At 49.0% G+C, this 18,139-nt stretch overlaps 1 protein-coding gene across 4 annotated transcripts in view; it reads left to right on the top strand.

Moving 5' to 3' along the window:
* The first annotated feature begins 1,692 nt into the window (after window positions 1-1,692).
* MBP (myelin basic protein) overlaps window positions 1,693-18,139 on the top strand; it is a 154,035-nt gene continuing 137,588 nt past the window's right edge. For all 4 annotated transcript variants that reach the window (XM_010355241.2, XM_010355240.2, XM_030925734.1 and 1 more), the window contains exon 1: window positions 1,693-1,900. The gene's annotated coding sequence lies outside the window, so the exon portion shown is untranslated. The remainder of the gene's footprint in view (window positions 1,901-18,139) is intronic.

Here is an 18,139-nt window from a genome sequence, read left to right as displayed (position 1 = left end):
AGTGCAATTTTATAAATTTTATAAATACTTTTAAAAGACTTTTAAGTGGAACTTGTGGAGCCTGACATTTGCAGGGCTGACTTTGGCATATGCAGTGTTTCAGGAAACCACTGAAACACCAGCAGCAGGAGTACCAAACAGAAGGCCACGTGCTGCTGCTGTCACTGTGGCCTGAGGGACGCTCTGGAGCCCAGCATACAGGGACATCTGCAGGCAGGAAGGTGACCCCGCCCTGTGGAGTCACTGAGATAAAGCCAAGATGTATTTTGGGGAGGAAAAGCTGTTTCTGATGCTAAAACAGGTATCTAAAACGGGACCCAGTGTTCTAATTTCCCCAGCCTGAGCTTTGAGTGACTTCAGCTGGGACCTGGGTGCACCTGGGTTCGTTGTCACCACCCGTGCTCGTTGTCACCACCTATGCTCCTAGGGCAGCTGTCCAACCTCCCACACTCACTCCGCTCATCCTTGACTTAAAGGGAGGTTGGGGGGCAGAAAAATTGGAGAAACACACTATCTTTGGCACCCTTTTCCCTCTTCACCTTCAGCCTCAAAGTCCCAGAACCCTCCTACCCTCTCCGCTTGAAAATCTCTCCTGAGGAAACCACCAGACTGAGTGCTTTTGTGTCGTTGTGGAAGTATTTCTCTTCCAGTTGCCAGCATTTGAACACAGTTGCTAAATCCTCCCGGGCTTTGGGAGAGGCTGGTTTTAGGCCGCAACCCCGACCCCACGACCCCACGCTGAAGTCGGTGTCCCGCCTCCCAGCAGGATAGGGCTCACCCCTCTTCCTCACTGCCTAACAAAGTGTGTGGGTCCCAGGCTGCCTCCGGAAGCTCCAGATCCAGATCTCTGACTGGGGGTGTAGATCAAGAGGAACGCGGGGCCTCATTCAGGGCCTCCCTCAGCCTCCTCCTCTATCACCATTAGGAGGCCGAGAATCCAGGGAAAGATCTCTGACCACTAAATCTGTGTGCAGGTGAGTCACGGCTAAACAGCAGGCTTTTTCTTTTTAACAAGAGAGCCACGAAGACTACGATGTCTCCGGGCTGCGGGACCAGGCTGCTTCCTTGCACCTGCGCGTGTTTTGCTGTCTTTTCCGCGCGCGCTTCCAGCGCCCGTCCTGCAGGAGAAGGTGCGCCCCCAGCTCCCAGCTCCCAGCTCCCAGCTGAGCACCTGCCGGCCGGACGTGGGCCTGGCCTGGGCTCCAGGGGAGGGAGGGCGCGCCTCGGGAGGACCTGCCGGCTCCTTTCGCCTCCAGACCCGGCTGACTTTCCTCCTGCAGGGCCAGGGCCGCGGCAAGTCCGTCCGCAGTTTCTGGGGTTTCCAGCCCCTGAGGACGCGGGGAGATGCGGCCTGGCACTCCTCCCGCGAGGTCGAAGTCGGGGTCGGGGTGGGTTCGCAGGCCAAGCCACGTGGGAAGGGTCGACGAGCCGCAGTTCGGAGCCCAGTTCGGCAGCGGGCTAGGCTCCAGGCCGCCCCTCTGAGGTCTGACCCTGCGCGTGGGCCCCGTGCGCCCCCCGAGTTCCGCGTGGGCAGAGCGGGCCCCGGGGTCCTCCGAGCTCCCGGGGCGGCTCCGGCGGTCGCGTCCAGGTGGGGCGGGCCCGGCGGGATCGGCCTGTGTTTACCTGGCTCGCAGGAAGCCCGGGGAGGCGGGGCCGGGGAGCGGGGTGCGCGCCCGTCCCTCCGAGCCGCCGCCGTCAGTCACCGCCGCCGCGCGCCAGAGAGAAGCAGCCTCCAGCCCCGGCGGCCCCGGTCTCCCGACCCCGGAAGGCGGCGCAGGCTGCCTTGGGACCCCGCGCGTCGGCGCTTGAAGCGGAGACGAGCCCGCCCGGGCCGAGCAGGGGGAGCAGGGCCTTGGACCCCGCGGCGACCCTCGGCCTCGGAGCAGCGAGCGCAGCGCCGGTGGGTGACCCTCAGGGACGGGCGGGCGGCTCTGCCGCCTTTGTCTCTGTGCCCCTCCGAGTGGGGACCGCGGAGACCTGGGCGGGACCCCAGACCCAAGCCCCGCGGGAGCCTGGGACGCGAGATCTGGGACAGGAGCTGTCCCGACGCCCGGACTCAGAGTCCCTCTCTTGGCTGGGGACGCGCAGGGGGAACCTGGGCAGCGGCGCAGGTGGCCGGGCAGGTGGCAGCCGGCGTCCTCCCTGACCCGAACCCACGTCCTCGCCCCCGATCCCCACTGCGAGAGGGTGGGCGCGGGTGTATACGCGGGTTTACAGCGCCGGGGCCGGACCCTGACAGTTGTCCAGGGGTGGTCTCCAGCCAGGCCCGGCGGTCCCAGGGTCGCTGAAACCGCTCGGCCTTGGGCCGTGGGGCTGAAGGGAGGAGTCTAGGGTGGGAGGGACGGCGGTCAAACGCGGCCACTCTGGGCGGGTGCGGAGAGGGTGCTGGCGGCCAGGGCGGGCTGGAGGGTCCTCCCGACTCGCGGCGCCTGCTAATCACACCCCGGGGGCCCCGCGCGCGATCGCGCCCCTGCCCCTGCCCCCGGGGCGAAGCGCAGTCTCCCTCTGAGCTCCAAGGGCGGCCACGAGAGCCTGGGTCCGGGCTTCCGCCTTCGCAGGGCCTGTCTCGGGCTCCTCGGCCGGACCGGTCGCTGCGCCCACCTGAGCCCACGTGCGCCGCCTGCAGCCGCCCGCCGGCCCGCCCGGGTCTTCCCTGCAGCCCCTCCCGGGCCCCACTGTCTGTCCTGGGCCGGGTGCGTCCGGTTTCGGTGGCCCCGAGGCCGGCGTGTGTGACCTGCGGTCATTTGCCGCCACACTACATTTTCCAGGGTGCGGGGGCAGCGCCTTGTGTCCCTTCGCGTCCACCGGAGCCCCCGGTTTTGGAAGGTGGAGTGGGGCTTAGGTTCAAGCATCTTTGGGGACCCCAGTGCGACTCTGGCTGGAAACAGGCGCGTTCTGGTTCCTTGTTCCGTTTTCCAATTGCAACAACATGAGAATCAACAAGTGCTCGGTTTCTCTGCGCCGGGGTGAGGGGCGCCTAGGCTCGCTGGGGGCTGGGCGGATGGTGGGGGGGGCCGTAGACTTCGTTCCGGCGAGGCCTCTGCCTGGTCTGACCACAGAACGTCCCGCCTGGAAAGAGTTTTTCAGAGGAAGGAAACGTCAGGGAACATCCAATGTGTGTTTTGGACATTTTATCTGGCGAAGCTCCGGGGAACGGGTTAAGGACGGTCACCCTCAAGTCAGGGACCCATATGGATTGAGCAGGGTCCTGCCCGGAGCTCCCTGGCGGCCACCTCCAGTGATGGGCACCTCCTTAGCGTTTGGGGCTGGGGCTGTGGATACAGCCGAGAGCCAGGAACCCAGCTGCCCTTCAGTAGAGAAGGCCAGGGGAGAGGGCACCGCGGCAGAGGGTGGGTGTGTGTGTGTGTGTGTGTGTGTGTGTGTGTGTGTGTGTGTGTCTTTTGTTTTTTAGGGTTTTGTAGGGGAAAGGGCACCGCAGCAGAGGGGTGTGTGTGTGTGTGTGTGTGTGTCTTTTGTTTTTTAGGCTTTTGTTTTGTTTTTTTGTGAAATCTGAGGGGAAAGAACCCAGTATAAAATTGTTGTAAATGCTGGAGTAACTCCCAGGGAGTGAACTGTTCTGAAACAACCACTTCTGCTAACTCCGGGTTAAACAAAGCTATTTTGTTCAATCCTCTTTGAAAATCCTCCAGAAGTGTCACAATTCTGCCCAGAGATAAGAAAGTGTAAGACGCGTCGCTTGTTTTACACCTGGTAGCTCATGGTTCCTCCATGATTTGAGACATGGGGTTTGAGTTTGGTCAGTGGCGGTCCTAGCTGTGTGCACTGATTAAAGGTAGCCCCCAAATGCTGGAAAAAAAAAAAAAGACCAAACTTTCTTGTGGTGTTTCTATTTCTGCCTGAATTTGTCAATGTTAATTGTAAGTTATTTTGTTTGACTTTTAATCCTCCTCCAAGTTCTTTAAAAATATGACATGCTTAAGATTAGCAGCTGCCTCTGTGCCTTTTCTGTCCCCAGCGAGTGTTTATCGACCACTTGCACATTGCCAGACTCTCGAGAGCGGTTTGTCACCTCGGATAACAGTCGGGACGGCCCTAGGATGCCCTCATTGGATGTCACCATCCTATTCATATCTTCATTTTTTACTGATGAGGAAACAAAGCTCAGAGAGGTTAAGTTATTCTAAGGGCACATGAGAAGAGGCAGGATTCAGTCCAGGGAGTCTGCACCAGTGCCTAACTGCTGCTCTGCACCGCCATGGTGAAAAGGATGGCTTGCAAAGGTGTTCCTCGTTCTTCCTTTTAAAATCCACCCCTAATGATGAGTGAGTGTACCCAGAGATGTCCCACACACGTTTCCCTTCAAGAATGATTTGACCATAAGGCCACTGGCATCCGTCTTTGTTCATCATCCTCTCCTTAGCTTTCTTAGTTGTCAGTAAAAAAGAAAAAATATTCTAATTACTCCTTTTCTTTTTTTTTGATAGAGTCTTGCTCTGTCACCCAGGCTGGAGTGTAGTGGTGCAATCTCGGCTCACTGCAACCTCCACCTCCTGGGTCCAAGAGATTCTCCTGCCTCAGCCTCCCCAGTAGCTGGGACTACAGGGGCACACCACCATGCCTGGCTCATTCCCAGTAGCTGGGACTACAGGGGCACACCACCATGCCTGGCTCATTCCCAGTAGCTGGGACTACAGGGGCACACCACCATGCCTGGCTCATTTTTGGGGTTTTTTGTTTGTTTGTTTTTGTTTTTGTTTTAGTAGAGATGGGGCCTCACCATGTTTGCCAGGCTGGTCTCAAACTCCTGATCTCAAGTGATTCGCCCACCTCGGCCTCCCAAAGTGCTAGGATTACAGGCATGAGCCACCATGCCTGGCCTCTAATTACTCTTGGGATAATTTTAAATAAGTGGCCATTAAGTAGTAAGACACTTCTCTTGGCCCATTGGAACCCCCGAAGGAAGCTCTGGAGCTGTGTAAGGGAAGAGTGCTCTCACCCCACAGGCCCTGATGCCAGCTGAGCAGAAATGCCAGGCGAGCCGCTGGAATCGTCTCCAGAGGAGATTTTAAATCTCTGTCAAAACCTGTAGTGGACAGGCTTCATCCAGAGAAACAGAAGCAGGTGGAGATACATATTAGAGACTAGTGGCAAGGAATTGCTTATGCAGAGGTGGGCTGGCCAGGTTTGTGGGACATCCGTAGGACAGGCCAGCCAGAAGGGCAGCTGATCTTTCCGGCCGGCTGAAGCTGCCTTCCACAGCAACGTCTCACGCAGCGCCAGTGACAACCATGAAAGCATGTTCCCAAGCTATTAGCAATGTCTCAGACTCAATAGCCATTAAAGCGCCAAAATGTCATTCTGAATGTTCTTTTGTTCTGGACTCTGTGAACAGCACTGCATTGGTCGGAGTCACCATTGTGAAAAGTAGGTGGATGTCTAAAAGATGAGGAGACACAGACCTCTGTGAGGCCAGGATCTAGACTACAGAAACAGTTCTAAAATGTAATCTGAAACAAGCCACTCAAGGGTAAAACAGGAGAGACTAAAGAGAAAACCCAAATGCACTAATAAAATATGAAAAGGACTTTAACCCTCTGGAAATCAGGGAATTCGAAACTAAGATGTCAAAAAGGTTTTTTTTTTACCTTTTACTGTACTGGAAAAATTTAAATTGTGACTATACCAAATATTAGAGAAAGTGCAGAAAAATTAGACCTCACGTGAGTTCGAGTAGAATGTAATTAGGAACAAAGATTTGGAGAATGATGTAGAAAAACTGAAGATGGGTGTATCCTAAGATCTGACAATTCCACTTCTAGGTATCTCCTCTAGGGAAAACCTGGTCTGTGTGCATAAGACACACACAGTGGATATTCACTGAAGCAATATAGTAAAACCCTGTTTTGGGATCATTGTAGATTCACATGCAATTCCCTTCACCAGTTTCCCCCAACAATAATATCTTAAAAACCATAGTACAATGCCACAACTAGAAAATGAACATTGATACAACCCAGTAACTTTGTTCAGATTTCAGAGTTCACCAGTTTACATGTACTCATTTTATAGACTGCTCTGTGTGTGTGTGTGCGTGTGTGCTGTGCACGCGTGCTTAGTTCTGTGTAATTTTATCACCCGTGTAGAACCATGTGACCACCAACACGTCAGAAGACAGGACAGTTTCATCACAAGATCCTTAATGCTACCCTTTATAGCCAAGCTGACTTCCTCCTTCCCCCTCCCTAAGGCTGGCAACCACAGTATGGTTCCCATTTTCTATAATCTTGTCGCTTTAAGAATGCTCTATAAATGGAATCATACACTATGCAACCTTTCGAGACGGAATTTTTCCCCTAAACACAATTCCCTTGAGACCCATCCAGGTTGGCAAGCATGTCCATAGGTGTTTCTTTTTAATTACTTAGTGGTGTTCCCCCATCTGGATGAACCATGGTGTGTTCAACCGATCACCCAGGAAGGGCACTTGGATTCTTTCCAGGTTTTGATTATTGCAAACAGAGCTGCTGTGAACATTCATGGACAGGTTTTTGTGTGAGCATAGTTTTCATTTCTCTGGGATAAATGCCCAGGAGTGCAACTGCTGAGTCATATGGGTAGCACATGTCTAATTTTGTAAGAAACTGCTAACTCTTCTCCAGAATGGCTACACCATTTTGCATTCCCACCGACGGTGTGTGAGTGATTCAGGACCTTCCCAGCCTGGGCAGCATTTGGTATTGCCACTATTTTTTTCTTTTTAATTTTAGCTGTTCTAGTAAGTGTGTAATGGTATCTCCTGGTGGTTTAATTTGCATTGCCGTGATGGCTAATGACATCAAGACATTTTTATGTACTTATGGCCATCTGTGTATCCTCCTTAGTGAAAAGTCTGTTCATGTCTTTTGCCCACTTTTTAATTGGATTGTTTGCTTTTAACAACTAAGTTTTCATAATTCTTTATATTATTTTCTAGATACTGGCCTTACCACTCTGTGATTATTTTCTACCAGTTTATCTTGTTTTTTCACCCTCTTCACAGAGTCTTTTGCAGAAAGTTTTACAGTTTGTTGCATTCAAGTTTATTAATTTTACCTTTTTTGGATTTTGATTTTTGGTGTGAAGTCTAAGTCTTCACCTAGCCTGAGGTTCCCTACAAATTTTGTAGTTTCACATCTTACACTTAAGTCTATTTTCCATTTTGAGTTAATTTTTACATGAGGTGTGAGGTTTACGTTGAGGCTTATTTGTTTTGGTTTGGTTTGGGTTTTGCCAATGAATGTCCAGTGGCTCCGGGATTCTTTGTTGAAAAGATGATCCTTCTTCCATTAACTTGCTTTTGCACCTTTGTTAAAAATCGTTTCCACTTATTGCTGTGGGTCTATTTCTGGGGTCTCTATTCTGTTCCATTAGTCTCTATGTCTGTCTCTCTGCCAACAGCACACTGTCTCGATTATTGTAGTTGCATAGTCAACTTTAATCAGGTGGAGTGACTTCCTCCCACTTTATTCTTCTTTATAAAAATTATGTTAGCTATTGTAGGTTCTGGGCCTTTCCATATGAATTTTAGAATAGCTCGTTTATGGATACAAAAACCTTGCTGGAATTTTGATAGGAATTTCTCCAAACGTATAGATGAGTTTAGGGAGAATTAACAGTTTTACTGTGTTGAGTTTTCTAATCCATGATCACAGGTTTTCTTTCTATGGGTAATTAGGTCTTCTTTAACTTCTTTCATCAAATGTTTTATAATTTTCAGTGCACAGATTCTGAATCTGAAGTTTTTTACAGTGTACATAAGTGTTTTCTTTTCTTTGGGGCATTTCTAAATGGTATTGTGTTTTAACTTCAGTTTCCACGTTTATTGTGGACTATGTAGAACTGTGAGTAATTTTTACATGTCAATCTGTCTTCTGCCACCTACTGAGCTGCCTTATTAGATCTAGGAGGATTTTTTTGGTAGATTTCTTGGGATTGTCTATGTAGACCATCGTGTTATCTGCAAATCGGATAGTTTTATTTCTTCTTTCCAATTTATATCATTTTTATTTCTTTTTCTTATTGTACTGGTTAGAATGTCCAGTGCTATATTCAATAAGAGTTGCAAGAACTTGCCTTATTCTGATCTAAAGGGTAAAGCACTGAGTTTTTACCACTAATTATGGTATAGCTATAGGATTTTTATGGATGTTCCGTATCAAGTCGATAGTCCATGTCTATTCATGAGTGTGTGTTGTATTTTGTCAAATGTCTTTTCTGGGACAATTTATATGTTCATGAGATTTTTTTCTTTGACTTCATGGTATGATGGATAGTATTGATTGACTGAGTCTCTAATGCTGACCCACCCTTGAGTGTCTGGTATATATGCCACGTGGCCATGTATATAATTTTTTATATGTTGCTAGATTCACTTTACTAATATTTTGTTGAGGACTTTTGCCTATAAGTATTTGTGAGATATTGATCTGTAGTTCTCATTTTTCGTATAGTCTTTGCTAGTTTCAGTATCAGGATAACTGGCCTTATCAAATGAGTTAGAAAGTGTTTCCACTTGTTCTAACTTTTGGAAGAGATTGTATAAAATTGCCATAAATTTCTCCTTAACTGTTTTAGTAGAAATTTCCAGTGAAATCATGTGGGCCTGGGGATTTCTTTCTTGGGTATTTCCTTCCTTCTACTTTCTTTGTATATATTTAGCTCTTTTTAGTTTCTTGAATTAGATCTTAAGATTATTGATTTGAGACTTTTCCTGTTTTCTAATATAAGTATTTCAGGCTATGAATTTCCTCTCAGCACTTCTGAAGTAGGTGTACATATTTTGTCGAGTAAAAGTTTTGATACAAAGAAAAGGAGGGAAACACACTAATTCCCCATGAGTAAGGCTATAGATTTATACTGTGATCTACTATGACAATTAAAATGAACTACCCAGACTTTGTGTATCAACATGGACAAAATTCTAAATAACAGTGTGGAATGGAAACCAGCAAACTTCAAATGAGTACATATAGTATTATTCTACTTATTTAAAATTTTCAGATACGCAAAAGAACACTACATGTGGTCATGATTACATGGTATTATATGACATATAGGAGCCATGCCAAGTAACGTTATCTTCTAACCTCGGGGAGGGGAGAGGATTGGCTGTCTCTGTATGGTTTTCTTTCTTAAAAATATTTTGAGGTTTTATACAAATAACAGAATGTGTTACGTTTTTTGATGAAAAGGATAAACCAGTTGTCTTGTAGATTATTACCTCTGCTTTTTAATATGTTTGAACTAATTAGTAATTTATATTAGCAATAAATAAACTGATGTAAAGTTTGGGGGGAGATGACACCAGTGATAATGAAGCGTTAGAGAAGAAGATTAGACGTCCTCACAAAGGAATCTGAAAGTAGGTGTGGAGGTGAAATTACTGAAATTTGGTAAGAGCACGACAGTGACAAGGAAGGCGAAGGAGAGGAAGAAGAGAGAGCAGGCGAGACAGTCTCTCCCTCCTCCTCGTCATGTGTTCAAGTAGTATACGTGCAGGAAGGGAGGATAAAGAGATTGATCTAGAAAGGGAAGCATGCAGAGATGGGCGGGAGCCAGGACCTCAGAGGAGTGGGCTGGATTTAGCACGAGCCTCGGGATTAACTGGGTGTTTGCAACCTCACTCTTGAGCCGATGACTTGAAGAAGAACCATGAGAATCTAGCTAAATCTGAAAAGATTTAAGGAACAAAATTTTTGTGGGGATCCAGCCCTTTTTCCTTCTTGCCTGTCAGGATTTATAATGAGCGGGGCCTCCAGGAGAAGTCTAGTATGATTCAGACAGAGGCCAGCAAGCCGGGGCCCCACTTCCTGTCACTCTGCAGGCGACCTGGCTTAGAAACTCTGCAGGTGCAGCGTGGCTGCCCACTCAACAGCCTCAGGAAGTCCCCAAAGCTCTATCTCCTATCTCCGGTGGGTGGGCTCTCCGCCGTTGGCCCCGAGGGAGCCTCTGCTCCTTTCCTCTCCTGTCCCCTCTGAATTCATCTGAGAAGGCACCCAGGCCAGTGTGGCCCCAGCTGCCCGGTGTCCAACCCCCATTTCCAGGGGTGCAGCTGGGGAAGGTGGTGCAGGCAGCGACCACAGCAGCTACTGAGCCCCAAGAAAGGAGTCCAGCACAGGGGCGGGGGTGGGGGAGGCATGGTGGCCAGAAGAGTTATTCTAGTGATTTATGTTTACATCAATTCACTTTCTTTAAGAGTAAAGGGATTAGCATTCAGCTTACCAATTTTCCAAAGGTCAAGAAAGAAAATGAAGTTTTATTCATAGTAAGTGATTAACCAATTTACCTGTTTAATTTTACATTAGCGACCACATATAAAATATATAAAAAGGCAATTAATAAAGAGGAGATAGAACATGGAAAGAAAGGACCCAGAGGCAGAGATGAGGGGGAGGCAGGAGGCTGGAGAAAGGGAGGTTTCTCAGGGGCTCAGGGAACTGCTGGTGTTGCGGCCCCGCCTTTGGGGGCCTCTGGTGACATGGGATGGTCCCAGAGAGCCCTGCTCCTTCCAGGTAGGAAGGTACGCCATGCTGCCCTGCAGGCAAGAGCAAAATGCCCCGTGCTGGGAAGGGATGGAGCTCAGGGGCAGCTCTACCCGCAGACTCCATGCAGGTGCCCTAGGCTGCTTCCTGGCTGACCACCAACCCGGAGAGACAGAGAAAGGCTCCACTCAGATCTGCTTTTCACCTGGAGCCTGATTAAGAAACCTAAAGCTCCAGAGGTCAACACATGCTGAAAACAAAACGAAGCTACCTGGATCAGTTTAGAGTCCTGGCAGGGACGGAATTGGCTTGGTGGCTGGACGCCCAACTCCTAAGCCAAGCATCTGCTGCGGCCCCCTGACCTGCTCACTAGGGGAGGGGACAAGCTGGCTCATGTGGTCTTCACCCGCCTGCACACATTACACTGAGAATTCGAATTAAATGCAGAGTCCTAGGCCTACCCTGGTATACCACCCCACAGTCTTGGGGACGGGCCCAGGAATACTTATTTTAATGAGCTCCCCGTCAACTCAGGATCGCTGCTGTAAGTGAAGGAAGGCAACAGACGGTGCCTCGGTGTTTCCAGGTCGACACGGCTCATCTGAATAGACACACACAAGCTCTCAAATGTGTACTTTCGTGTGACCAGGGAGTCCTTCATGTTTCGCTGATACATTGAATTTGCATTAGAAAGAATAACTAATTGATACTAAAGCTTTTTGTTGACAGTTTATTTGCATCATGTATTTTTGATACATTCTCCATACATAGAGAATAACATTTTATATCCTGCATGAGTCTTCATCTGATGTGGAATGTTTACGGATACTCATTTTCTTCATCTTTCTTGAACAGTTGAAAGCTAACATGTTTGCTAAACTTGCTATCAAAGCAAAAAATTATAGAACTATGTTGCAGGCTCCTCACATACAGCAAATGTACCATTACTTTTTAAAAATTCCTTGGTGTCTACTCTGTACAAAAATACCATGCTGTCCATTTCAGGTACATTAAGAGAAAGCAGATGTCGTTCTCGCCCTCCAAGTGCTCATCATTTTGTTAGGAAACTTAGAAGTTCCCAAGTAATTTCCCAAGGCAAAATGATTGCCCAATACCCTGCCATGTATACAAAATGCCGCAGTTTCTAAAGAAGGGGGTTGCGCCTAGTGGAGGAGTAGAGTAGACTGGATGAAGATGACTAGAACTGGCAGAATTATGCTGAATGGAAAATATACTAGCCGGGCATGGTGGCTCACTCCTGTAATCCCAGCATTTTGGGAGGCCAAGGCGGGTGAATCGCTTGAGGTCAGGAGTTTGACACCAGCCTGACCAACATGGTGAAACCCCATCTCTACTAAAAATACAAAAATTAGCCAGGCGTGGTGGTGGGCAGCTATAATCCCAGCTACTTGGGAGGCTGAGGCAGGAAAACTGCTCAAACCTGGGAGGTGGAGGTTGCAGTGAGCCTAGATTGCGCTACTGCACTCCAGCCTGGGTGACAGAGCAAGATTCCGTCTCATGAAAGAAAGGAAGGAAGGAAGGAAGGAAGGGAAGGAAGGGAAGGAAGGGAAGGAAGGGAAGGAAGGGAAGGAAGGGAAGGAAGAAAGGAAAGAAAGGAAGAAAGGAAGGAAGGAAGGAAGGAAAGAAAGAAAAGAAAGGAAAGAAAGGAAAGAAAGAAAGAAAGAAAGAAAAGAAAGAAAGAAAGAAAGAAAGAAAAGAAAGAAAGAAAGAAAGAAAGAAAGAAAGAAAAAGAAAATATACTGTAACGTTTTGGTATCTTCTATGCTGCAGTTCACTTCCCACTTGGCCTCCACTGTCCCGGGAGCTGCCTGAGCTTCTCCCAGCTTGCCTGTCTGGGAGACTTCTTGGGACTCTAGCTGAGATTGAGCTGGGATTCCCAGCTCATCATTGGCATAGGCCACTCCTTTCTAGAGTCGCCTCCTTGCCCTTGTTTCTCAGCTGTCTCCTTCCTTGCACAGCTTCCAAAAACGATGGCTGTGTCTTCTCCAGTTTTGATAGTGTTTTGTTTATAAGGGTCTTAAATGCTACATTGCAAACTTCTGTTCTGGAAAACTGTTAAAATATGTGTTAGCCCCCACTGATGTCTACCATAGTGCACAGTCCCTGATACTTGTTGCATAAACTGAGAGGTGGATTCTGCCAGTTCCACTAATCATCATCCAACTGATCCACAGCAAAAGCCTATTATTTTCCAGAAGTCGTGTGTCTAAATCTGTTCTCCACCCATCAGAAGCTAAAGACCTGGCATGATTTATTCAGCTTAAATTGTTGCTTGAAATTACCAGATAAATTAACTCAGTAATTTGACCAAAAAAAAAAAACAAAAACAAAAAGGACTCTCACATATTTTAGGAGCCAGGTTTCTCTTACTTACGTGGGTTTGTGGCCGGCAGTGTGGTCTGGTTGTTTTTATTCTGGTTCTTTCGGCTATCTGAAAATGTAACAACCTTGGGATAGCTTGAGAGCGAGATAGATGAAGTGCGAACACCGGCTACAGTTGTCTTTCCAGAAACACAAAGAGGATCCATTGTATTTCAGAAACAGGCATAGCGCGTCTGTGGACAGCCTCAATATATCATTTTAGATTGCCATATGAAAGGTGTTGTGATTTTACAAGGGAGATGATGATTCTTTTATTCTGTCATTATTTTCATATGTCAAGACATATTTGAAGAGAGGAGGATTTAAGCAAGATATTAAAAGCTCGCCTTATTCATTTCAGACTAGTGATTGAAAATTGGTGTATGCGGGGTAGGAGAACTCAGAAGAGCTGAGGCCTGGCAACAGCCTTCCTAAACATGCATGTTTAAATGTATGTGAAATGTCAGGGTTAAAGCCTCATAGGAAAGAGTGCTAATACTAAGACAGCTAGATAAGCAACACCAAAATAAACCGTAGTATAGGAACTTAAAGTAAAAGTCTTCTTCTTTTTTTTTTTTTTTGAGAAAGAGTCTCCCTCTGTTACCCAGTCTGGAGTACAGTGGTATGATCATGGCTCGCTGACCCCTCAATCTCTGGGGCTCAAACGACCTCCCACCTCAATCTCCCCAAGTACCTGGGGCCACAGACAGGTACACACTGCCACACCAGGCTAATTTTTTTAATTTTATTTTTTGTGGAGACAAGGTCTCTCCATGTTGCCCCAGCTTGTCTCAAACACCTGGGTTACTCCCACTTGGTCTCCCAAAGTGCTGCGATTACAGGCGTGAGCCACTGTGCCCACCTTCAGTTTTAATGGGAGGTACATTAAAACATGGATTACATTTCACACAATTTCAAAAACAAACAAAACAACTAGATTTGCTCAAGAAGATAGAAGAGGTCCCAGCGGTATTTTTGTATGACTTGATCCTCACGGAGTCCTAAATCTTGTAGATTCAACTTCGTTTGTTTTTACAACATGTGTAGAAGAGGAATTTGAAAAATTTACCCTGATTCCACCCACAGAGGTTTATTCCTGACCTCTTTCGATGGAATGACGCTTAATTACTATGACACCTGTGCTCAGAGGACAGCTCCGAAGGTCAGTAACGTGGTTTTCCAGATCCCAATATTTCCCCATCCTTTTCTTGGGTGAACTTTTCTCGCCACTGTCTCTGGAATTTTCTGCTGTTGGTGTGATAGACCTTGTAACTAACAATGTGTTTTGTAAAACAGTCTGGAGGCCCAGAGAAAGCCAGATATAAAAACTGGCAGAAGCCAGGCAGAGAGCATTCATTCGTTCATCATTCATTCATTCCTTCAAGCAGGCCTAGCTCGGGCCCAAATCAGTGCCTGGGGGGCTTCCTGAAAGGAAGAAAAACAGCCCACGCTGAGGTCCTTGTCCTGGGTCAGTGCAGGTCTGAATGCCTGAGTGCCTCTGGGCATCACAGCCCCACTTCACAGCTGCCGCTCTGCGGCCTCCCAGGTGTGTGCAGCATGTCTGAGGTCACCTGGCCGTGACGGTCACAGCTGCACCAGATGCTGTGGGGGCTGACCTGATTTTAGAGGTTTCTGTTTTTACCAGGGTTGGGAGGAAGCCTACAGGAGCGTGTGTTCCCTGCATGAGGACTTTGAGACCCGTAATGGATTCACAGAAGAATGCTTGCACCAAGCGAGCGCGAACCCTTTAGCATACCTCACCCGAGACAAGGTGGGATTCGTGCTTCGTGGGCTGAGCACAGCTGTGCTCTTCCTGGATTGCAGGTCCTGCTCTGTCTCTGGAGACACTGGGGATCTGCCCTGGAGGAGGGTCACCTGGGGTGGCCTGGGCCACTGCGGCTGCTCCCACTGCGCCCAGGCCTCTCCCATGCCCACCCCAGGGCCCTCTGTCTCCTGGGGGCCTCGCCTCTGAATCTTCAGCCTGGAGCTCAGGGAAGGCAGCTGGGCCCACAGCCATGGCCACCGCGACTTTCTCCGCGCCCCTTCGTCCCCAGCACCCCAGCTTTGGTGCCAAGCCCCATTTCCTCAGGTGGCTCACCCACACTTCCCTTGGGGTGTCCCTTATTCCTCCAGAATCAAGGCTTCGGTTCTCTGGGAGAAGCCTTCTTTCCTGGCTCCTACGCTCAGCTCCCTGGGGCTCACCAGGTGGTCTCTTCTCCAGACGCACATGGAGGGTGCTGAGCTGTGTGGGCGCGGCTTGGGGTAAGAGGGAAGAGCCAGCACTTCCCTTGCTGTTCTCTCATCCACTTGACAGGCGTTTGTCAAGCACTTGCTGTGTGCTACTGTGTGCCTACTGTGTGCTGTGTGCCTGCTGGGTGTTGTGTGCCTACTGTGTGCCATGTACCTGCCATGTACCATGTGCCTGCCATGTGCTGTGGACTGCGCCAGGTCCTGGGGACACCATGGTGATAAGACAGAGACCCGGCTGGGCTTGCTGTCCTGTGGCGAGGGTGGTGATGCAGTATACGTGGGGACGGGGAAGCAGAACGCCCGGGCAGTGACACAGTGGCTCTTCTCAGCACCTCACAGGGTCCTGGTGGCTTCCAGGACACCTCAGGCCCTCTCCTGAGGCTTCCAGGTCCCCGAGCCCCTGCCTGTTCTGGGTTGGGGCAAGTGACACCTCCACCACCCAGCTCCAAGCCATGGCTGCCCCAGCTCCAGCTCAGGGACCTGTGGGACCAACTGTGGCCTTCACTTTCCCCTGTCAGCTGCCCTCGCGGAGGGTGCAAGGGAAAGTGTGTCTGCTGGGCAGTGTCCGGCTACCGCAGCCAAGGGTGGTGGGAGTCTGTCCTTCCAGCACCCTGGGACAGCAGGAAGGAGCACCATGTGTGGTAGTGTGTGTGCACATGGGTGTGTGCTGTGTTGTGACTGTGTGTGGTGTGTGTGAAGTGTCTGTGGTGTCTGTGGAGTGTGTGTGGTGTGCATGTAGTGTTGGGGGGGTGTGGAATGTGTGTGTGGGGTGTGTGTGCCATCTGGAGTGTGTGCGTGTATGTGGTGTCTGTGGAGGGTGTGTGTGGTGTGCGTATAGTGTGTGTTGGGGAGGCGTGTAATGTGTGTGGTGTGTATGTGGCATCTGGAGTGTGTGCGTGTGTGTGGTGTGTGTATGTGGTGTGTGTATAGTGTGGGGGGGTGTGGAGTATGTGTGGAGTGTGTGCGTGTGTGTGGTGTGTGTGTGGTATGTGTGAAGTGTCTGTGGTGTCTGTGGAGCGTGTGTGTGGTGTCTGGAGTGTGTGTGTGGTGTCTGGAGCATGTGTGTGGTGTCTAGAGCATGTGTGTGGTGTCTGGAGTGTGTGTGTGGAGCGTGTGTGTGGTGTCTGTGGAGTGTGTGTGTGGTATGCATATAGTGTGTGTGGGGGTGTGGAGTGTGTGTATGCCATCTGGAGTGTGTGCGTGTGTGTGGTGTGTGTGCGTGTGTGGTGTGTGTGGTGTGTGTGTAGTGTGTGTTGGGGAGGTGTGTGATGTGTGTGGTGTGTATGTGGCATCTGGAGTGTGTGCGTGTGTGTGGGGTGTGTGTGTGTGTGTTATGTCTGTGGAGTGTGTGGTGTGTGTGGTGTGTGTGTGGTGTCTGTGGAGTGTGTGTGTGGGTGTGGGGGGTAGCCTGTGTGTTGGAATCCAGCTTTCTGCCCTGTCTCTGTCTATGAACCCTGCTGCCGCGCACAGGGCCGACTCTCACACAGGAGATTTCCTGCATCTGGTCTTGGACTTGGCCTCCAGTGGAAAGAATCCAGGCCAGCAGCTCACAGATCATGGTCGACTGTGCTAAAACCTGAACAGGCCTGTCCTGTGCCAACTGAGGGGTGCAAAGCCCCCAGAATCCAGCCCATGTTTTAAGGGTGGTGGGTGGAGCTCAGAGAGACCAAGCAGTCTGGCTGAGGCCAACCCACCCTAAGGGAGGGACAGGGTAGGACACAGGCATCCGGCTCCTAAACCCACTGTCCCCCATCCCACCCCAACCCACTCTCCCCCAACCCACTCTCCCCCATCACACTGTTCCCCATCCCACCCCAACCCACTCCCACATCCCACCTCAACCCACTGACCCCCATCCCACTCCAGTCCGCTGTTCAGAGGTTCTGTGCAGTCTCAGGATGTTACCTACCTCATTCAAAATCTGAGATCAGGGCCAACTAGGAAATTACCCATCCGTAGATACTGGAATTCTGGAGAAGTATCAATAGTTCAGACACTTTATTATAATTTCAGGACCGTCACTATCTATCAGGCAAGCCATGAAACTGTGAATATGTTCTGCCAATGTGTTTGCATCTTTCAAACCCTGTTCTTTACCCCTTGTGAAAAGCCTTCCTGGATAATCCTGATTTTGATGTAAGCATAAAATTAAAAGGCCTCTACCTAGGAATAATAAATCATCACCTTTTGAAAGGATACTGGTCTTTTTAGGCCCAAAAATATCATGTAGAAAGTTAGCGTCATGCAGAAAACACTTGAAAAGTTCAAGTTCAAAATGCAAGCTCAGTGGCAGTCTTATGTTCGTAACATATACTGTGCATGCTAGGTGTTTATTATTGAATCATTCATTTAAATGCCATTTTTAATAACAGAGTTTTAAAAGATACTTAATGACAAATTCCTATAGCACTTCATAATTTATTGTTGCTCTGTGATAGTTTTCATGTAGAAGGAAATGAGTTATGGAGTTATTAATATATTTTGAGTCTTCAGAGCATACATGTGACACGAAGGAGAAAGCACCCTTTAGCCTGTTGATGGAGGTCTTTTTCATAAGAAATCCAGGACTTCAAGCATCAAGAAACCAAAGACCAGGTCGTCAGGTTGGTGAAGTCACAAACCATGTAGCAGCCAGGAGCACAGCGCAGCTCCGACCTGTTGATGCTGGTGTCAGACCCTGCTGTATGGACTTGTGTGTTACTTGGGTTTTCTTTTTTTTTTGAGACAGAGTCTCACTCTGTCTTCCAGGCTGGAGTGCAGTGGCACGATCTCAACTCACTGCAACCTCTGCCTCCTGTGTTCAAGAGATTTTCCTGCCTCAGCCTCCTGAGTAGCTGGGATTACAGGCACGCACCACCGCACCCGGATAAGTTTTGTATTTTTAGTAGAGATGGGGTTTCGCTGTGTTGGCCAGGCTGGTCACGCATTACTCAGTCTTTCTAAAGCTCATGAGTTTCAACATCCGTAAAGTGGGGAGCATAATAATAGCACTTGCCTCCTTGTACAGTAGACAGGACTAAGGAACT

The sequence above is a fragment of the Rhinopithecus roxellana genome, chromosome 21, assembly GCF_007565055.1.
Source record: "Rhinopithecus roxellana isolate Shanxi Qingling chromosome 21, ASM756505v1, whole genome shotgun sequence".
NCBI classification, from domain to species: Eukaryota; Metazoa; Chordata; class Mammalia; order Primates; family Cercopithecidae; genus Rhinopithecus; species Rhinopithecus roxellana.
The sequence above is the reverse complement of the archived record's forward strand: the minus strand, read 5'-3'. Positions and strand labels throughout refer to the sequence as shown.